This window comes from Thalassophryne amazonica, chromosome 16, assembly GCF_902500255.1.
Source record: "Thalassophryne amazonica chromosome 16, fThaAma1.1, whole genome shotgun sequence".
Lineage (NCBI taxonomy): Eukaryota > Metazoa > Chordata > Actinopteri > Batrachoidiformes > Batrachoididae > Thalassophryne > Thalassophryne amazonica.
The window spans coordinates 91,739,719-91,759,263 of record NC_047118.1 but is presented as its reverse complement, the minus strand read 5'-3'; the positions used below and the strand labels follow the sequence as shown (position 1 = coordinate 91,759,263).

At 40.4% G+C, this 19,545-nt stretch overlaps 1 protein-coding gene across 1 annotated transcript in view; it reads left to right on the top strand.

Annotated features, from left to right (window-relative positions):
• Positions 1-19,545, top strand: part of mettl22 (methyltransferase like 22) — a 382,505-nt gene that overhangs the window by 147,870 nt on the left and 215,090 nt on the right. The window lies entirely within an intron of this gene.

Sequence of the window (19,545 nt, the reverse complement as noted above, 5' to 3'; positions counted from 1 at the left end):
ATACTCAGCTCAATAGAGCTCTGACTCTTTGTCAGCCTGGCTACAGTGCTGAAAAGAAACCTGGGGTTGTTCTTATTTTCTTCAATTAGTGATGAGTAGAAAGATGTCCTAGCTTTACGGAGGGCTTTTTTATAGAGCAACAGACTCTTTTTCCAGGCTAAGTGAAGATCTTCTAAATTAGTGAGACGCATTTCCTCTCCAACTTACGGGTTATCTGCTTTAAGCTACGAGTTTGTGAGTTATACCACGGAGTCAGGAACTTCTGATTTAAAGCTCTCTTTTTCAGAGGAGCTACAGCATCCAAGTTGTCTTCAATGAGGATGTAAAACTATTGACGAGATACTCTATCTCCCTTACAGAGTTTAGGTAGCTACTCTGCACTGTGTTGGTATATGGCATTAGAGAACATAAAGAAGGAATCATATCCTTAAACCTATTTACAGCGCTTTCTGAAAGACTTCTAGTGTAATGAAACTTATTCCCCACTGCTGGGTAGTCCATCAGAGTAAATGTAAATGTTATTAAGAAATGATCAGACAGAAGGGAGTTTTCAGGGAATACTGTTAAGTCTTCTATTTCCATACCATAAGTCAGAACAAGATCTAAGATATGATTAAAGTGGTGGGTGGACTCATTTACTTTTTGAGCAAAGCCAATAGAGTCTAATAATAGATTAAATGCAGTGTTGAGGCTGTCATTCTCAGCATCTGTGTGGATGTTAAAATCGCCCACTATAATTATCTTATCTGAGCTAAGCACTAAGTCAGACAAAAGGTCTGAAAATTCACAGAGAAACTCACAGTAATGACCAGGTGGACGATAGATAATAACAAATAAAACTGGTTTTTGGGACTTCCAATTTGGATGGACAAGACTAAGAGACAAGCTTTCAAATGAATTAAAGCTCTGTCTGGGTTTTTGATTAATTAATAAGGTGGAATGGAAGATTGCTGCTAATCCTCCTCCTCGGCCCGTGCTACGAGCATTCTGACAGTTAGTGTGACTCGGGGGTGTTGACTCATTTAAACTAACATATTCATCCTGCTGTAACCAGGTTTCTGTTAGGCAGAATAAATCAATATGTTGATCAATTATTATATCATTTACCAACAGGGACTTAGAAGAGAGAGACCTAATGTTTAATAGACCACATTTAACTGTTTTAGTCTGTGGTGCAGTTGAAGGTGCTATATTATTTTTTCTTTTTTAATTTTTATGCTTAAATAGATTTTTGCTGGTTGTTGGTGGTCTGGGAGCAGGCACCGTCTCTATGGGGATGGGGTAATGAGGGGATGGCAGGGGGAGAGAAGGTGCAGAGAGGTGTGTAAGACTACAAGCTGCACTTGCACTCAGCTGTAAACCGTCCCAGTGCACGCTGAAGGTCCTGATTCGACGAAGCCAACAGAACCACATCGTCCGCAAACAGCAGAGACGAGATTCTGTGGTTCCCAAACAAGACCCCCTCTACACTCTGGCTGCGCCTAGAAATTCTGTCCATAAAAATAATGAACAGAACCAGTGACAAAGGTCAGCCCTGGCGGAGGCCAACATGCACTGGAAACAGGTTTGACTTACTACCGGCAATGCGAACCAAGCTCCTGCTGCGGTCGTACAGGGACCGGATAGCCCCTAGCAAAGGACCCCGGACCCCGTACTCCCGGAGCACTCCCCACAGGGTGCCCCGAGGGACACGGTCGAACGCCTTCTCCAGATCCACAAAACACATGTGGACTGGTTGGGCGAACTCCCATGAACCCTTGAGCACCCGATGGAGCGTGTAGAGCTGGTCCAGTGTGCCGCGACCTTGATGAAAACCACACAGTTCCTCCTGAATCCAAGGTTCAACCATCGGTCAAATTCTCCTCTCCAGTACTCTGAATAGACCTTACCGGGGAGGCTGAGGAGTGTGATCCCCCTATAGTTGGAATACACCCTCCGGTCCCCCTTCTTACCCAACTCCTGGAGAGGGGCTGGGGTGGTTCTAGAGTAGCATATATAAGATGCCTAGAAGTAGGTTTGTGTTTAAGACATTCCACGCGCGTTGTCGGTAGCAGACACGAAATCTTTGCTATTGCTGGAACAACCACTGGGCCATCCTCAATTTCAACATCATCCAATATAGTAATGGGTATTAAGTTTGGAAAAGCATATCCCTCTATGATTTTTATGGACACGACTACGGAAGCAGGCCACAGTCTCAACTTGTTGAAATTCCCTCCCTGGCAAATAAACTGCACTATCACCATAGTGGATTTTCTGCACTAAATTTCCCGCTAAGCTAATGGATTCCACACCCACATTTGTCATAAGCCTTGCAGGGTCTCTAATCACCTGCTCTGTGGCCTGCTGTAGATTCCTAATGTTACCCTCCCTGTAGAGCTCTATCTATGTTCGCAGACAAGATGGCGGTGCCTTCCCCAGTAGGGTGGAGGCCGTCCGGCATCAGCAAGCCATGGTGGCCCCAGAACGAAGGCCAGTTATCAATAAAGCTAAAGCCTTGCTGTCTACAAAACTGCGCCAGCCACCTATTTAATGTCAGCCTGCTAAACGCCTCATCATTACCCCGGGAGGGGAGGGGACCAGAGACTATTAATCGATGCCGACTCATCTTTGTGGCAAGGTCACAAGTCGTCTCTATGTCCATTTTTGTGACCTCTGAGTGCTTCATCCTGATATCATTGGTGCCAGTGTGAATAACTATGTGACTGTATCTCATGTCATGTTCCTTCGTCTGTCTTCCCTTCTGCAGCGTCAGCACCCTAAGATGAGATGCAATGTCGGGGGCTCTGGCCCCAGGAATACATTTAATGTCAGCCGGCGTCTGTAACCTGACTTTGCGGGTGATAGAATCCCCTATCACTAAAGTCCGGTTTCGGCCTGGAGACTCAGAGCTCACAATTGTGGAATGTTTGAGAATAAGAACATGACTCGTTCTCATTCCTAAAACCACTGCTGCTTGTGGTCTATAATAAATAAGCAAAACCTGGTTTTCCCACTGATTTGGTACATAAAAGTTAACCATATTTTAACCTCTTTATCCAAGTCATGCTCAGTTGATATGGGGAGCAACAAAATGATAGTGTCTATTGTTTTGAGTTATCGTGTTAAAAAACTAAATGAGGTGAATTCATTAATTTGGCCACTTTTCATTTAAGGACAACAAGAGTACATGTTCTCAGCACCGAACTCGTTGTGTGCAAGTAGATGTTTTTCTTGGCTTTATTTATTTTCCCAGTCAAAAGTGCGCATGTGGGGAACTTAATTTTCCCTCATATACTCCCAATGTTCAAATATTTTGTTGTATTAGGGTTACATTGATGCATAAATTTTACATCTATTTTACTACAACAACAGCTTCCACTGCTTCAACTGTAAGAGTAATTCTCCATTCACACACTGATCCTTGTTGATTAACACTCAGGCCTCGTCTGGTCTTCTCACTGGTAACTGGACTCCGTCACCACTCAGGGTTCTGGATGTTGAGCCCCGGCCCACTGGCTTCTTTTGTCACCTAATGTCAAGATGGAGGTCTTTCACAGGCCTCAGACTGACTGCACAGTTTTTCAGTTTCCTCGGTGCTCGACACCAGTCCAAAAAGATGCTGAATAACAAAAGGTCCAAAATATGTCAGAAAACTGTCCTGCCTCTGAGGGACAGTTCAGTGAGGAAGGAAATAAACAGAGGAGGCAGTTTCAGGCTTTTACTTTCACCCTTTTACCTTCCCTCAGCGCTTTATGTTCTTACAGTTTTCCCTGATTTTCCCTTCTTTTTTTTTTTTTTAACAGCAAAACACAACAAAACAGATCACATAACAAACATTTTGACATAGACAGTGGGATGTAGAAGAAAAAATAAATAAATAACATACAAAAAAATAAATAAATAAAAGAATAATAAAGCATCCAGGTGATCATGTATACAGGTCCCATTTGTTCCAGAGTTTATGGAAAATGTCCAAGTTTAGGTTGAGCCCAAAAGTTACTTTTTCCATCTGCCTGATTCCAATTACTATGTCAGTCCAGTCTTTGATAATCTGAGACGTTTGGGTCATCCATTTCTTCATGATAGCTTTCTTTCCCGATGTCAACAGTATATTCCATAAATATTTGTTTATTTTGTTCATTATCTGAGTTTTCAGGCCCAGGTACATAGTTTTGAAGTCTCGCGGAATGGTGGTGTTATAGATACGTCGTAGTGCATTATTAATCTCCATCCAGTATCTTTGAATTACAGGACATTCCCAAAACACATGATAGTGGTGAGCCATTTGGCATCCACATCCTCTCCAGCACTGAGGGTTTCCTTGTGAGTAGTGGGTATTTGACATGGTGTTAAAAAAAAGCACGATACACTTTTCCAGCCAAATTCCTTCCAAGTATGAGAGTTTGTGGTCCTCCATTGAGATGTACATATTTCCCATTCCTCATTTGTTAAAGCAAAATTACCATAATTTTTTTCCCATTTATTTTTAATGTAGATAGTAGAATGATTGTCCAGGTTATTTATGGAGTTATATAATTCAGATATTATCCCCCCAGAAAGTTCTGACTTATATGCCTTAATAAAAAGATCAATTAGGGGATTACGGTCCTTGTTGCTTTGTTTAATTTCTAGGTTGTAATAATTTCTTATTTGCAAGTACCTGTAAAAAATGTTATTTTCTAAGCCAAAGGATTCTTTTATCTTTTCAAAGCTTTCTATGTAATTTTGTTTAACAATCTGATAAAACATTTTTAGGCCTTTCCCTATCCAGAACTTAAATCTTGGATCTGTTTTATTTGGCACAAAACTTGCATTGTAAGCAAACCAGCTTATGATTTTCACATCCTTGTTAAGTTTGTGTATTTTGATTAGTTTTTTCCAGGTATGAAGTACTGAGTATATCCAGGGATTCTCAATCTGTTCAATCTGACCCAATTGTTTTTCATCCACCATCAGAGCCTTCACATGAACATCCAGTAATATATTACATTCAAAGTTTTTCCATTGAACTTCGTATTTTGAGTCACACCAATATATCAGAGCTCTGATTTGGGCTGAGATGAAGTAATTCTTTAAACAGGGTAAACCCCAGCCACCTTTTTTTTTGTTTTTTTTGTTAATTGTACAGTTTTAAATCGAATACAGGTTTTTTTTTACCCTGCCAACTGAATCTTGAAATTGTTTTGTCCCACTCATCAAATAACTGATTTGGAATAGAAATTGGAAGGGTCTGGAACAGGTAGAGAAATCTGGGGAGGACGTTCATTTTTATAATTTCAATCCTTTGGCTTAGGCTCAAGTAAGGGATAAGATTCAATTTGTCCAAATATTTCTTAATGTTGTTAAAAAGAGGAGTATAGTTTTTTGTTAACATTGTATTTAGATCCTTAAGGAGCACCACACCTAGATATTTAAGGGTTTGCCATTGTGGTTTGCCATTTAAAAGGGTATGTTTTTCTGAAGTCTAGAGGGGGTTGCCAATAGGAAAGAATTTCAGTTTTCTGTATATTCAGTTTGTATTCAGACAGTGGACCAGTTTTATGAAGGAAATCTATTACATTGGGTTTAGACGTGTCAGGATTGGTCTGGAATAGTAGGACGTCGTCTGCATAACATGCAATTTTATGTTCTATACTTTTAATTACTATACCTTTGATTTGTCTGTCTAATATATTGGGATAATGGTTCCAAGTATAGAGCGAATAAAAGTGGGGACCAGGCATAACCCTGTCTCACTCCTCGTTCCAGAGTCAGTGTGTTTGTCATTAATTTTGATTCTTGAGGTTGGACTATCATATAGGGCCCCAATATTTTGTATTATTTGGTCTTCTATTTGAAATTTCTTTAATACTTGGAATAAGTATGGCCAGCTTACTGAATCAAATGCCTTTTCGGCATCTAAACTAATTATTACTGCTTTGTTTTTTGTTTTTGAATGTGATTCATTATGTGCAGGGTTCGTCTTATATTGTCTTGGGTCTGTTGTTTATAAATAAATCCTGTTTGGTCATTATGAATTAAATTTGGCAGTATCCTTTCCATTCTCTTGGACATAATTGAGGTGTATATACGATAGTCTACATTCAAAACCGAAATTGGCCTATATGAAGCACAGTCTAGTAGATCTTTCCCTTCTTTAGGTATAAGTGAGATGATGGCTTCTTTCCAGCTAGGAGGGTGTCAGAGTTGTTCAGAGTTGGACCTGAAAAGAACAACTACTCAGTTTACTCACACAGAAATGATCACGCAAGAGACACTGAATTTCTTTGTCCTGTACAGGAGAGGACAAACAAGAAGCTCCTTCAGAAAGATCTGTCGTCCGTCCTCAAGGTCCCGCCCATTTGCCTCTCCTTTTATTGAATATCGTTACATACAGCATATAGGAGTGACAGTATCACAAAACAATGGAAAGACACAAAGTCTGGTCTCACATTGATATGAAAACTGTTATGGCTTTTGAGCCCTCAGTCTCCTAATCTTTCCATAACAATGTCCAGCCCTTGAACCGTGTTCCAGTTACAATGCTCTTCTTCAAGGCTGAACCATTAATCAAAAGTACACATCTGTGATTAGCCAATCATGACCCTAGCCAACCAGTCTGACATTCTGGCAAAACAATCTGCACATTGAATGGTCAAAGATCATCTGCTCACTGTTTGATAGTCTTAATGATCACTTGAACCATTCAGCGTATATGATTGCTTTTGACACTAAGTAATTAAAGGAATAATGGTACATGAACTTTCACACATGCATATACATATATATGAAAAATAGAGAACAGAATCAAAGACATGATTACAGAGAGTACATCAAAGTGAAGACATTAAGATTTGATAATACATATATTGACAATATAGAGGAAAAACCCTGTCATTCTTCCCCCCGTTTATCGAATTTAATATCTACATGCCTAACATTATCATTGTAGAAACATCAAAAACTTACAAACAGTGTACTTAACCACCAGTTTTCCCTGTCGGGACGGGGTGACATAATTCAGTCTCCGATAGCAATAACGCAACATAGTAATGGTCCAGCGATAAGCCATCAATTGTGGTGGAAATCATCCGTTGAGCCATTGATCAAGCAAGAGGAATCATACAACAAATCATAACACGTAGTAAGTCAGTTCAGTGGTTTCCATCAGATACATACCCGTAGAACACCATTTCTTTGTATAAATATTTAAAGTGATTGATATTTGGACATCATTGGAGTTTCTCAGGTAGCTTATTCCAATTGTTTAGGCCACAAACAGAGACATAGAAGCATTTCCTGGTCGTCCTTGCGCCCGCAACTTTAAAATGATACAAATCCCTTAAATTATATATTCCTTCTCTTTGCATAAAATATCCTTGAATTCTGAAAGGTACTTGCTTATGTTTTACTTTATACATCAATCGAACAGTCTTAAATTAAATCATGTCGTGGAGTTTTAAAATATTTAATTTAATAAACAGTGGATTGGTATGATCCCGATAACCTGCATCATGAATTATTCTTAATCCTCTTTCGTTTTTTTTTTTTCTGTCTCTAAGGTTGAATAATGGTTGTACTGCAGTGTTGTAGTTATTGCCCTATACGTCAGCACCATAAGTCAAGTAAGGCGCAATCAGTGTGCAACACAGAGTATGTAGTGCTTTCTCTTGACTATGTTGGATATGTGCTGTCTAGTTGATCCTGACATCGATGACCACCCCTAACGACTTGTTCTCTCTGACAGGTTCTACATTTACTCCCTGTATGTTTAACTGTATTTGTTCATCCTTTTTATAGTTTTCAGATAACATTATTTTAGTTTTTTAGACCAACTTAGTGACAGTTTGTTCATATCAAATTGAACCAACTTCAGCTGTATCATCTTTGATCCCAGATCATCTAATAATTGTTACGAATTATCTCCTGAACAAAATAAGTTCATATCATCTGCAAATTCGCTCTCTAAACACATCTGAGACTTTACATAAATCATTGATATACAATATGCATAACTTATAACTTTGGTGCCTACACAGAACCCTGAGGAATTCCACAAACGACACAAACTCTATGTGTTTATTAATCGCTTCTGTTGCACCTTAACCTATATTGACTATCATTAAGCAGGTTGCGTTGTACAATAATCTGTTATTGCAAAGTTTTTCTGCTGGTTTTGAGAAGACACATGCATATAGTTAGTAAAGATGCTTGTCACCAAATTTGAATAAATGTATCGCTTCCTTCTCGTCTGAATTATAACGTGGTTCATATATTTTTTCATACCACCACACAGTAAACGCCACAATCACAGCAATAATTGTCAAAATCATCATCAGGGTGCGTAATTTGCAGCCTGCTCTGGCAGCAAAGCTCTCCATAACTAAAACAGTATTTTGAACAACCTGTTCAAAATCCCCCTGTCATGAGGTTTTCTCTCTCTCTCTCTTTTTTTTTTCTTTGTCCTAGGGACAGAGAGAGAGACAACAGTTCTGGTCTTGAAGATGTCTTCTTTCTTTGGTGACAGTTCAAAAGGTTCAATTTGTCTGGGCTTAGGGGCTGAAGGTTCACAGTCTCAGTTCTGCTCAGCAAGGGACTGAGGGAATCTGGAACTCTTTTTATGTTAGTTCCCTTCAGTTGTAGTGCATAAACCTCTACTATCATCATTATGTGTAAAGCATGTTGCAAGTGGAATTAAAATAATGTGTCATGTACAACCCCTGGCAAAAATTATGGAATCACCAGCCTCGGAGGATGTTCATTCAGTTGTTTAATTTTGTAGAAAAAAGCAGATCACAGACATGACACAAAACTAAAGTCATTTCAAATGGCAACTTTCTGGCTTTAAGAAACACTATAAGAAATCAGGAAAAAAAATTGTGGCAGTCAGTAACGGTTACTTTTTTAGACCAAACAGAGGGAAAAAATATGGAATCACTCAATTCTGAGGAAAAAATTATGGAATCATGAAAACCAAAAGAACGCTCCAACACATCACTAGTATTTTGTTGCACCACCTCTGGCTTTTCTAACAGCTTGCAGTCTCTGAGGCATGGACTTAATGAGTGACAAACAGTACTCTTCATCAATCTGGCTCCAACTTTCTCTGATTGCTGTTGCCAGATCAGCTTTGCAGGTTGGAACCTTGTCATGGACCATTTTCTTCATCTTCCACCAAAGATTTTCAATTGGATTAAGATCCGGACTATTTGCAGGCCATGACATTGACCCTATGTGTCTTTTTGCAAGGAATGTTTTCACAGTTTTTGCTCTATGGCAAGATGCATTATCATCTTGAAAAGTGATTTCATCATCCCCAAACATCCTTTCAATTGATGGGATAAGAAAAGTGTCCAAAATATCAACGTAAACTTGTGCATTTATTGATGATGTAATGACAGCCATCTCCCCAGTGCCTTTACCTGACATGCAGCCCCATATCATCAATGACTGTGGAAATTTACATGTTGTCTTCAGGCAGTCATCTTTATAAATCTCATTGGAACGGTACCAAACAAAAGTTCCAGCATCATCACCTTGCCCAATGCAGATTCGAGATTCATCACTGAATATGACTTTCATCCAGTCATCCACAGTCCACAATTGCTTTTCCTTGGCCCATTGTAACCTTGTTTTTTTCTGTTTAGGTGTTAATGATGGCTTTCGTTTAGCTTTTCTGTATGTAAATCCCATTTCCTTTAGGTGGTTTCTTACAGTTCGGTCACAGACGTTGACTCCAGTTTCCTCACATTCGTTCCTCATTTGTTTTGTTGTGCATTTTCGATTTTTGAGACATATTGCTTTAAGTTTTCTGTCTTGACGCTTTGATGTCTTCCTTGGTCTACCAGTATGTTTGCCTTTAACAACTTTCCCATGTTGTTTGTATTTGGTCCAGAGTTTAGATACAGCTGACTGTGAACAACCAACATCTTTTGCAACATTGCGTGATGATTTACCCTCTTTTAAGATTTTGATAATCTCTCCTTTGTTTCAATTGACATCACTCGTGTTGGAGCCATGATTCATGTCAGTCCACTTAGTGCAACAGCTCTCCAAGGTGTGATCACTCCTTTTTAGATGCAGACTAACAAGCAGATCTGATTTGATGCAGGTGTTTACAGGGTGATTCCATAATTTATTCCTCAGAATTGAGTCCATATTTTTTTCCCTCTGCTTGGTCTAAAAAAGTAACCGTTACTGACTGCCACAATTATTTTTCCTGATTTCTTATAGTGTATCTTAAAGCCAGAAAGTTGCCATTTTAAATGACTTTAGTTTTGTGTCATGTCTGTGATCTGCTTTTTTTTCTACAAAATTAAACAACTGAATGAACATCCTCCGAGGCCGGTGATTCCATAATTATTGCCAGGGGTTGTACTCTGTCCTGTGTCCTGTTCTTGACGTTTTCTTTAAACACAGTTGCACAGGAATAGAACAGGACTGTCTCCCATTCTCAAAGATGCAGTTTCGTCTGCTTCTTTTCCCCTGGTCTGGTCACGTCAGTGCTCTTATTTCAATTCACCCTCACCAACATTAATGTGTCTAACAGGAGCTCTATAAACACGTTACAATAATCAGCCCAGTTTTACTGTTCAATTCACCCTCGCCGACATTAATGTGTCTAACAGGAGCTCTATAAACACGTTACAATAATCAGCCCAGTCTTACTGTTCAATTCACCCTCGCCGACATTAACGCGTGTAACAGGAGCTCTATAAACACGTTACAATAATCAGCCCAGTCTTACTGTTCAATTCACCCTCGCCGACATTAACGCGTCTAACAGGAGCTCTATAAACACGTTACAATAATCAGCCCAGTTTTACGGTTCAATTCACCCTCGCCCACATTAACGCGTGTAACAGGAGCTCTATAAACACGTTACAATAATCAGCCCAGTCTTACTGTTCAATTCACCCTCGCCCACATTAACGCGTCTAACAGGAGCTCTATAAACACGTTACAATAATCAGCCCAGTCTTACTGTTCAATTCACCCTCGCCCACATTAACGCGTCTAACAGGAGCTCTATAAACACGTTACAATAATCAGCCCAGTCTTACTGTTCAATTCACCCTCGCCCACATTAACGCGTCTAACAGGAGCTCTATAAACACGTTACAATAATCAGCCCAGTCTTACTGTTCAATTCACCCTCGCCCACATTAACGCGTCTAACAGGAGCTCTATAAACACGTTACAATAATGAGCCAAGTTTTACTGTTCAATTCACCCTCGCCGACATTAATGCGTCTAACAGGAGCTCTATAAACACGTTACAATAATCAGCCCAGTCTTACTGTTCAATTCACCCTCACCGACGTTAACGCGTCTAACAGGAGCTCTATAAACACGTTACAATAATCAGCCCAGTTTTACTGTTCAATTCACCCTCGCCGACATTAACGCGTGTAACAGGAGCTCTATAAACACGTTACAATAATCAGCCCAGTCTTACTGTTCAATTCACCCTCGCCGACATTAACGCGTCTAACAGGAGCTCTATAAACACGTTACAATAATCAGCCCAGTTTTACTGTTCAATTCACCCTCGCCGACATTAATGCGTCTAACAGGAGTTCTATAAACACGTTACAATAATCAGCCCAGTTTTACTGTTCAATTCACCCTCGCTGACATTAATGCGTCTAACAGGAGCTCTATAAACACGTTACAATAATCAGCCGAGTCTTACTGTTCAATTCACCCTCGCCGACGTTAATGCGTCTAACAGGAGCTCTATAAACACGTTACAATAATCAGCCCAGTTTTACTGTTCAATTCACCCTCGCCGACATTAATGCGTCTAACAGGAGCTCTATAAACACGTTACAATAATCAGCCCAGTTTTACTGTTCAATTCACCCTCGCCGACGTTAATGCGTCTAACAGGAGCTCTATAAACACATTACAATAATCAGCCCAGTTTTACTGTTCAATTCACCCTCGCCGACATTAACGCGTCTAACTGGACCTCTATAAACACGTTACAGTAATCAGCCCAGTCTTACTGTTCAATTCACCCTCGCCGACATTAATGCGTCTAACAGGAGCTCTATAAACACGTTACAATAATCAGCCCAGTTTTACTGTTCAATTCACCGTCGCCGACATTAATGCGTCTAACAGGAGCTCTATAAACACGTTACAATAATCAGCCCAGTTTTACTGTATCTAACAGGAGCGCTATAAACACGTTACAATAATCAGCCCAGTCTTACTGTTCAATTCACCCTCGCCCACATTAACGCGTCTAACAGGAGCTCTATAAACACGTTACAATAATCAGCCCAGTTTTACTGTTCAATTCACCCTCGCTGACATTAATGCGTCTAACAGGAGCTCTATAAACACGTTACAATAATCAGCCGAGTCTTACTGTTCAATTCACCCTCGCCGACATTAATGCGTCTAACAGGAGCTCTATAAACACGTTACAATAATCAGCCCAGTTTTACTGTTCAATTCACCCTCGCCGACGTTAATGCGTCTAACAGGAGCTCTATAAACACGTTACAATAATCAGCCCAGTTTTACTGTTCAATTCACCCTCGCCGACATTAATGCGTCTAACAGGAGCTCTATAAACACGTTACAATAATCAGCCCAGTTTTACTGTTCAATTCACCCTCGCCGACATTAATGCGTCTAACAGGAGCTCTATAAACACGTTACAATAATCAGCCCAGTCTTACTGTTCAATTCACCCTCGCCGACATTAATGCGTCTAACAGGAGCTCTATAAACACGTTACAATAATCAGCCCAGTCTTACTGTTCAATTCACCCTCACCGACGTTAACGCGTCTAACAGGAGCTCTATAAACACGTTACAATAATCAGCCCAGTTTTACTGTATCTAATAAGAGCGCTATAAACACGTTACAATAATCAGCCCAGTCTTACTGTTCAATTCACCCTCGCCGACATTAATGCGTCTAACAGGAGCTCTATAAACACGTTACAATAATCAGCCCAGTCTTACTGTTCAATTCACCCTCGCCGACATTAATGCGTCTAACAGGAGCTCTATAAACACGTTACAATAATCAGCCCAGTCTTACTGTTCAATTCACCCTCGCCGACGTTAACGCGTCTAACAGGAGCTCTATAAACACGTTACAATAATCAGCCCAGTTTTACTGTATCTAATAAGAGCGCTATAAACACGTTACAATAATCAGCCCAGTCTTACTGTTCAATTCACCCTCGCCCACATTAACGCGTCTAACAGGAGCTCTATAAACACGTTACAATAATCAGCCCAGTCTTACTGTTCAATTCACCCTCGCCGACATTAACGCGTCTAACAGGAGCTCTATAAACACGTTACAATAATCAGCCCAGTTTTACTGTATCTAACAGGAGCTCTATAAACACGTTACAATAATCAGCCCAGTCTTACTGTTCAATTCACCCTCGCCGACATTAACGCGTCTAACAGGAGCTCTATAAACACGTTACAATAATCAGCCCAGTTTTACTGTTCAATTCACCCTCGCCGACATTAATGCGTCTAACAGGAGTTCTATAAACATGTTACAATAATCAGCCCAGTTTTACTGTTCAATTCACCCTCGCTGACATTAATGCGTCTAACAGGAGCTCTATAAACACGTTACAATAATCAGCCGAGTCTTACTGTTCAATTCACCCTCGCCGACGTTAATGCGTCTAACAGGAGCTCTATAAACACGTTACAATAATCAGCCCAGTTTTACTGTTCAATTCACCCTCGCCGACATTAATGCGTCTAACAGGAGCTCTATAAACACGTTACAATAATCAGCCCAGTTTTACTGTTCAATTCACCCTCGCCGACATTAATGCGTCTAACAGGAGCTCTATAAACACATTACAATAATCAGCCCAGTTTTACTGTTCAATTCACCCTCGCCGACATTAACGCGTCTAACTGGACCTCTATAAACACGTTACAGTAATCAGCCCAGTCTTACTGTTCAATTCACCCTCGCCGACATTAATGCGTCTAACAGGAGCTCTATAAACACGTTACAATAATCAGCCCAGTTTTACTGTTCAATTCACCGTCGCCGACATTAATGCGTCTAACAGGACCTCTATAAACACGTTACAATAATCAGCCCAGTTTTACTGTATCTAACAGGAGCGCTATAAACACGTTACAATAATCAGCCCAGTCTTACTGTTCAATTCACCCTCGCCCACATTAACGCGTCTAACAGGAGCTCTATAAACACGTTACAATAATCAGCCCAGTTTTACTGTTCAATTCACCCTCGCTGACATTAATGCGTCTAACAGGAGCTCTATAAACACGTTACAATAATCAGCCGAGTCTTACTGTTCAATTCACCCTCGCCGACATTAATGCGTCTAACAGGAGCTCTATAAACACGTTACAATAATCAGCCCAGTTTTACTGTTCAATTCACCCTCGCCGACGTTAATGCGTCTAACAGGAGCTCTATAAACACGTTACAATAATCAGCCCAGTTTTACTGTTCAATTCACCCTCGCCAACATTAATGCGTCTAACAGGAGCTCTATAAACACGTTACAATAATCAGCCCAGTTTTACTGTTCAATTCACCCTCGCCGACATTAATGCGTCTAACAGGAGCTCTATAAACACGATACAATAATCAGCCCAGTCTTACTGTTCAATTCACCCTCGCCGACATTAATGCGTCTAACAGGAGCTCTATAAACACGTTACAATAATCAGCCCAGTCTTACTGTTCAATTCACCCTCACCGACGTTAACGCGTCTAACAGGAGCTCTATAAACACGTTACAATAATCAGCCCAGTTTTACTGTATCTAATAGGAGCGCTATAAACACGTTACAATAATCAGCCCAGTCTTACTGTTCAATTCACCCTCGCCGACATTAATGCGTCTAACAGGAGCTCTATAAACACGTTACAATAATCAGCCCAGTCTTACTGTTCAATTCACCCTCGCCGACGTTAACGCGTCTAACAGGAGCTCTATAAACACGTTACAATAATCAGCCCAGTTTTACTGTATCTAATAAGAGCGCTATAAACACGTTACAATAATCAGCCCAGTCTTACTGTTCAATTCACCCTCGCCGACATTAACGCGTCTAACAGGAGCTCTATAAACACGTTACAATAATCAGCCCAGTCTTACTGTTCAATTCACCCTCGCCGACATTAACGCGTCTAACAGGAGCTCTATAAACACGTTACAATAATCAGCCCAGTTTTACTGTTCAATTCACCCTCGCTGACATTAATGCGTCTAACAGGAGTTCTATAAACATGTTACAATAATCAGCCCAGTTTTACTGTTCAATTCACTCTCGCTGACATTAATGCGTCTAAGAGGAGCTCTATAAACACATTACAATAATCAGCCCAGTTTTACTGTTCAATTCACCCTCGCTGACATTAATGCGTCTAACAGGAGTTCTATAAACATGTTACAATAATCAGCCCAGTTTTACTGTTCAATTCACCCTCGCTGACATTAATGCGTCTAACAGGAGTTCTATAAACATGTTACAATAATCAGCCCAGTTTTACTGTTCAATTCACCCTCGCTGACATTAATGCGTCTAACAGGAGTTCTATAAACATGTTACAATAATCAGCCCAGTTTTACTGTTCAATTCACCCTCGCTGACATTAATGCGTCTAACAGGAGTTCTATAAACATGTTACAATAATCAGCCCAGTTTTACTGTTCAATTCACCCTCGCTGACATTAATGCGTCTAACAGGAGTTCTATAAACATGTTACAATAATCAGCCCAGTTTTACTGTTCAATTCACCCTCGCCGACATTAACGCGTCTAACAGGAGCTCTATAAACACGTTACAATAATCAGCCCAGTTTTACTGTATCTAACAGGAGCTCTATAAACACGTTACAATAATCAGCCCAGTCTTACTGTTCAATTCACCCTCGCCGACATTAATGCGTCTAACAGGAGTTCTATAAACATGTTACAATAATCAGCCCAGTTTTACTGTTCAATTCACCCTCGCTGACATTAATGCGTCTAAGAGGAGCTCTATAAACACATTACAATAATCAGCCCAGTTTTACTGTTCAATTCACCGTCGCCGACATTAATGCGTCTAACAGGATCTCTATAAACACATTACAATAATCAGCCCAGTTTTACTGTTCAATTCACCGTCGCCGACATTAATGCATCTAACAGGAGCTCTATAAACACATTACAATAATCAGCCCAGTTTTACTGTTCAATTCACCCTCGCCGACATTAATGCGTCTAACAGGAGCTCTATAAACACGTTACAATAATCAGCCCAGTTTTACTGTTCAATTCACCGTCGCCGACATTAATGCGTCTAACAGGACCTCTATAAACACGTTACAATAATCAGCCCAGTTTTACTGTATCTAACAGGAGTGCTATAAACACGTTACAATAATCAGCCCAGTCTTACTGTTCAATTCACCCTCGCCCACATTAACGCGTCTAACAGGAGCTCTATAAACACGTTACAATAATCAGCCCAGTTTTACTGTTCAATTCACCCTCGCTGACATTAATGCGTCTAACAGGAGCTCTATAAACACGTTACAATAATCAGCCGAGTCTTACTGTTCAATTCACCCTCGCCGACATTAATGCGTCTAACAGGAGTGCTATAAACACGTTACAATAATCAGCCGAGTCTTACTGTTCAATTCACCCTCGCCGACATTAATGCGTCTAACAGGAGCTCTATAAACACGTTACAATAATCAGCCCAGTTTTACTGTTCAATTCACCCTCGCTGACATTAATGCGTCTAACAGGAGTGCTATAAACACGTTACAATAATCAGCCCAGTCTTACTGTTCAATTCACCCTCGCCCACATTAACGCGTCTAACAGGAGCTCTATAAACACGTTACAATAATCAGCCCAGTTTTACTGTTCAATTCACCCTCGCTGACGTTAATGCGTCTAACAGGAGCTCTATAAACACGTTACAATAATCAGCCCAGTTTTACTGTTCAATTCACCCTCGCCAACATTAATGCGTCTAACAGGAGCTCTATCAATACGTTACAATAATCAGCCCAGTTTTACTGTTCAATTCACCCTCGCCGACATTAATGCGTCTAACAGGAGCTCTATAAACACGTTACAATAATCAGCCCAGTCTTACTGTTCAATTCACCCTCGCCGACATTAACGCGTCTAACAGGAGCTCTATAAACACGTTACAATAATCAGCCCAGTTTTACTGTTCAATTCACCTCGCCGACATTAATGCGTCTAACAGGAGCTCTATAACACGTTACAATAATCAGCCCAGTTTTACTGTTCAATTCACCCTCGCCGACATTAACGCGTCTAACAGGAGCTCTATAAACACGTTACAATAATCAGCCCAGTTTTACTGTTCAATTCACCCTCGCCGACATTAATGCGTCTAACAGGAGCTCTATAAACACGTTACAATAATCAGCCCAGTTTTACTGTTCAATTCACCCTCGCCGACATTAATGCGTCTAACAGGAGCTCTATAAACACGTTACAATAATCAGCCCAGTCTTACTGTTCAATTCACCCTCGCCGACATTAACGCGTCTAACAGGAGCTCTATAAACACGTTACAATAATCAGCCCAGTTTTACTGTTCAATTCACCCTCGCCGACATTAACGCGTCTAACAGGAGCTCTATAAACACGTTACAATAATCAGCCCAGTTTTACTGTTCAATTCACCCTCGCCGACATTAACGCGTCTAACAGGAGCTCTATAAACACGTTACAATAATCAGCCCAGTTTTACTGTTCAATTCACCCTCGCCGACATTAATGCGTCTAACAGGAGTTCTATAAACATGTTACAATAATCAGCCCAGTTTTACTGTATCTAACAGGAGCTCTATAAACACGTTACAATAATCAGCCCAGTCTTACTGTTCAATTCACCCTCGCCGACATTAACGCGTCTAACAGGAGCTCTATAAACACGTTACAATAATCAGCCCAGTTTTACTGTTCAATTCACCCTCGCCGACATTAATGCGTCTAACAGGAGTTCTATAAACACGTTACAATAATCAGCCCAGTTTTACTGTTCAATTCACCCTCGCTGACATTAATGCGTCTAAGAGGAGCTCTATAAACACATTACAATAATCAGCCCAGTTTTACTGTTCAATTCACCGTCGCCGACATTAATGCGTCTAACAGGATCTCTATAAACACATTACAATAATCAGCCCAGTTTTACTGTTCAATTCACCGTCGCCGACATTAATGCGTCTAACAGGAGCTCTATAAACACATTACAATAATCAGCCCAGTTTTACTGTTCAATTCACCCTCGCCTACATTAATGCGTCTAACAGGAGCTCTATAAACACGTTACAATAATCAGCCCAGTTTTACTGTTCAATTCACCGTCGCCGACATTAATGCGTCTAACAGGATCTCTATAAACACGTTACAATAATCAGCCCAGTCTTACTGTTCAATTCACCCTCGCCGACATTAACGCGTCTAACAGGAGCTCTATAAACACGTTACAATAATCAGCCCAGTTTTACTGTTCAATTCACCCTCGCCGACATTAATGCGTCTAACAGGAGTTCTATAAACATGTTACAATAATCAGCCCAGTTTTACTGTTCAATTCACCGTCGCCGACATTAATGCGTCTAACAGGATCTCTATAAACACATTACAATAATCAGCCCAGTTTTACTGTTCAATTCACCGTCGCCGACATTAATGCATCTAACAGGAGCTCTATAAACACATTACAATAATCAGCCCAGTTTTACTGTTCAATTCACCCTCGCCGACATTAATGCGTCTAACAGGAGCTCTATAAACACGTTACAATAATCAGCCCAGTTTTACTGTTCAATTCACCGTCGCCGACATTAATGCGTCTAACAGGATCTCTATAAACACGTTACAATAATCAGCCCAGTTTTACTGTATCTAACAGGAGTGCTATAAACACGTTACAATAATCAGCCCAGTCTTACTGTTCAATTCACCCTCGCCCACATTAACGCGTCTAACAGGAGCTCTATAAACACATTACAATAATCAGCCCAGTTTTACTGTTCAATTCACCCTCGCTGACATTAATGCGTCTAACAGGAGCTCTATAAACACGTTACAATAATCAGCCGAGTCTTACTGTTCAATTCACCCTCGCCGACGTTAATGCGTCTAACAGGAGCTCTATAAACACGTTACAATAATCAGCCCAGTTTTACTGTTCAATTCACCCTCGCCGACATTAATGCGTCTAACAGGAGCTCTATAAACACGTTACAATAATCAGCCCAGTTTACTGTTCAATTCACCCTCGCCGACATTAATGCGTCTAACAGGAGCTCTATAAACACGTTACAATAATCAGCCCAGTTTTACTGTTCAATTCACCCTCGCCGACATTAATGCGTCTAACAGGAGCTCTATAAACACGTTACAATAATCAGCCCAGTTTTACTGTTCAATTCACCCTCGCCGACATTAATGCGTCTAACAGGAGCTCTATAAACACGTTACAATAATCAGCCCAGTTTTACTGTTCAATTCACCCTCGCCGACATTAATGCGTCTAACAGGAGCTCTATAACG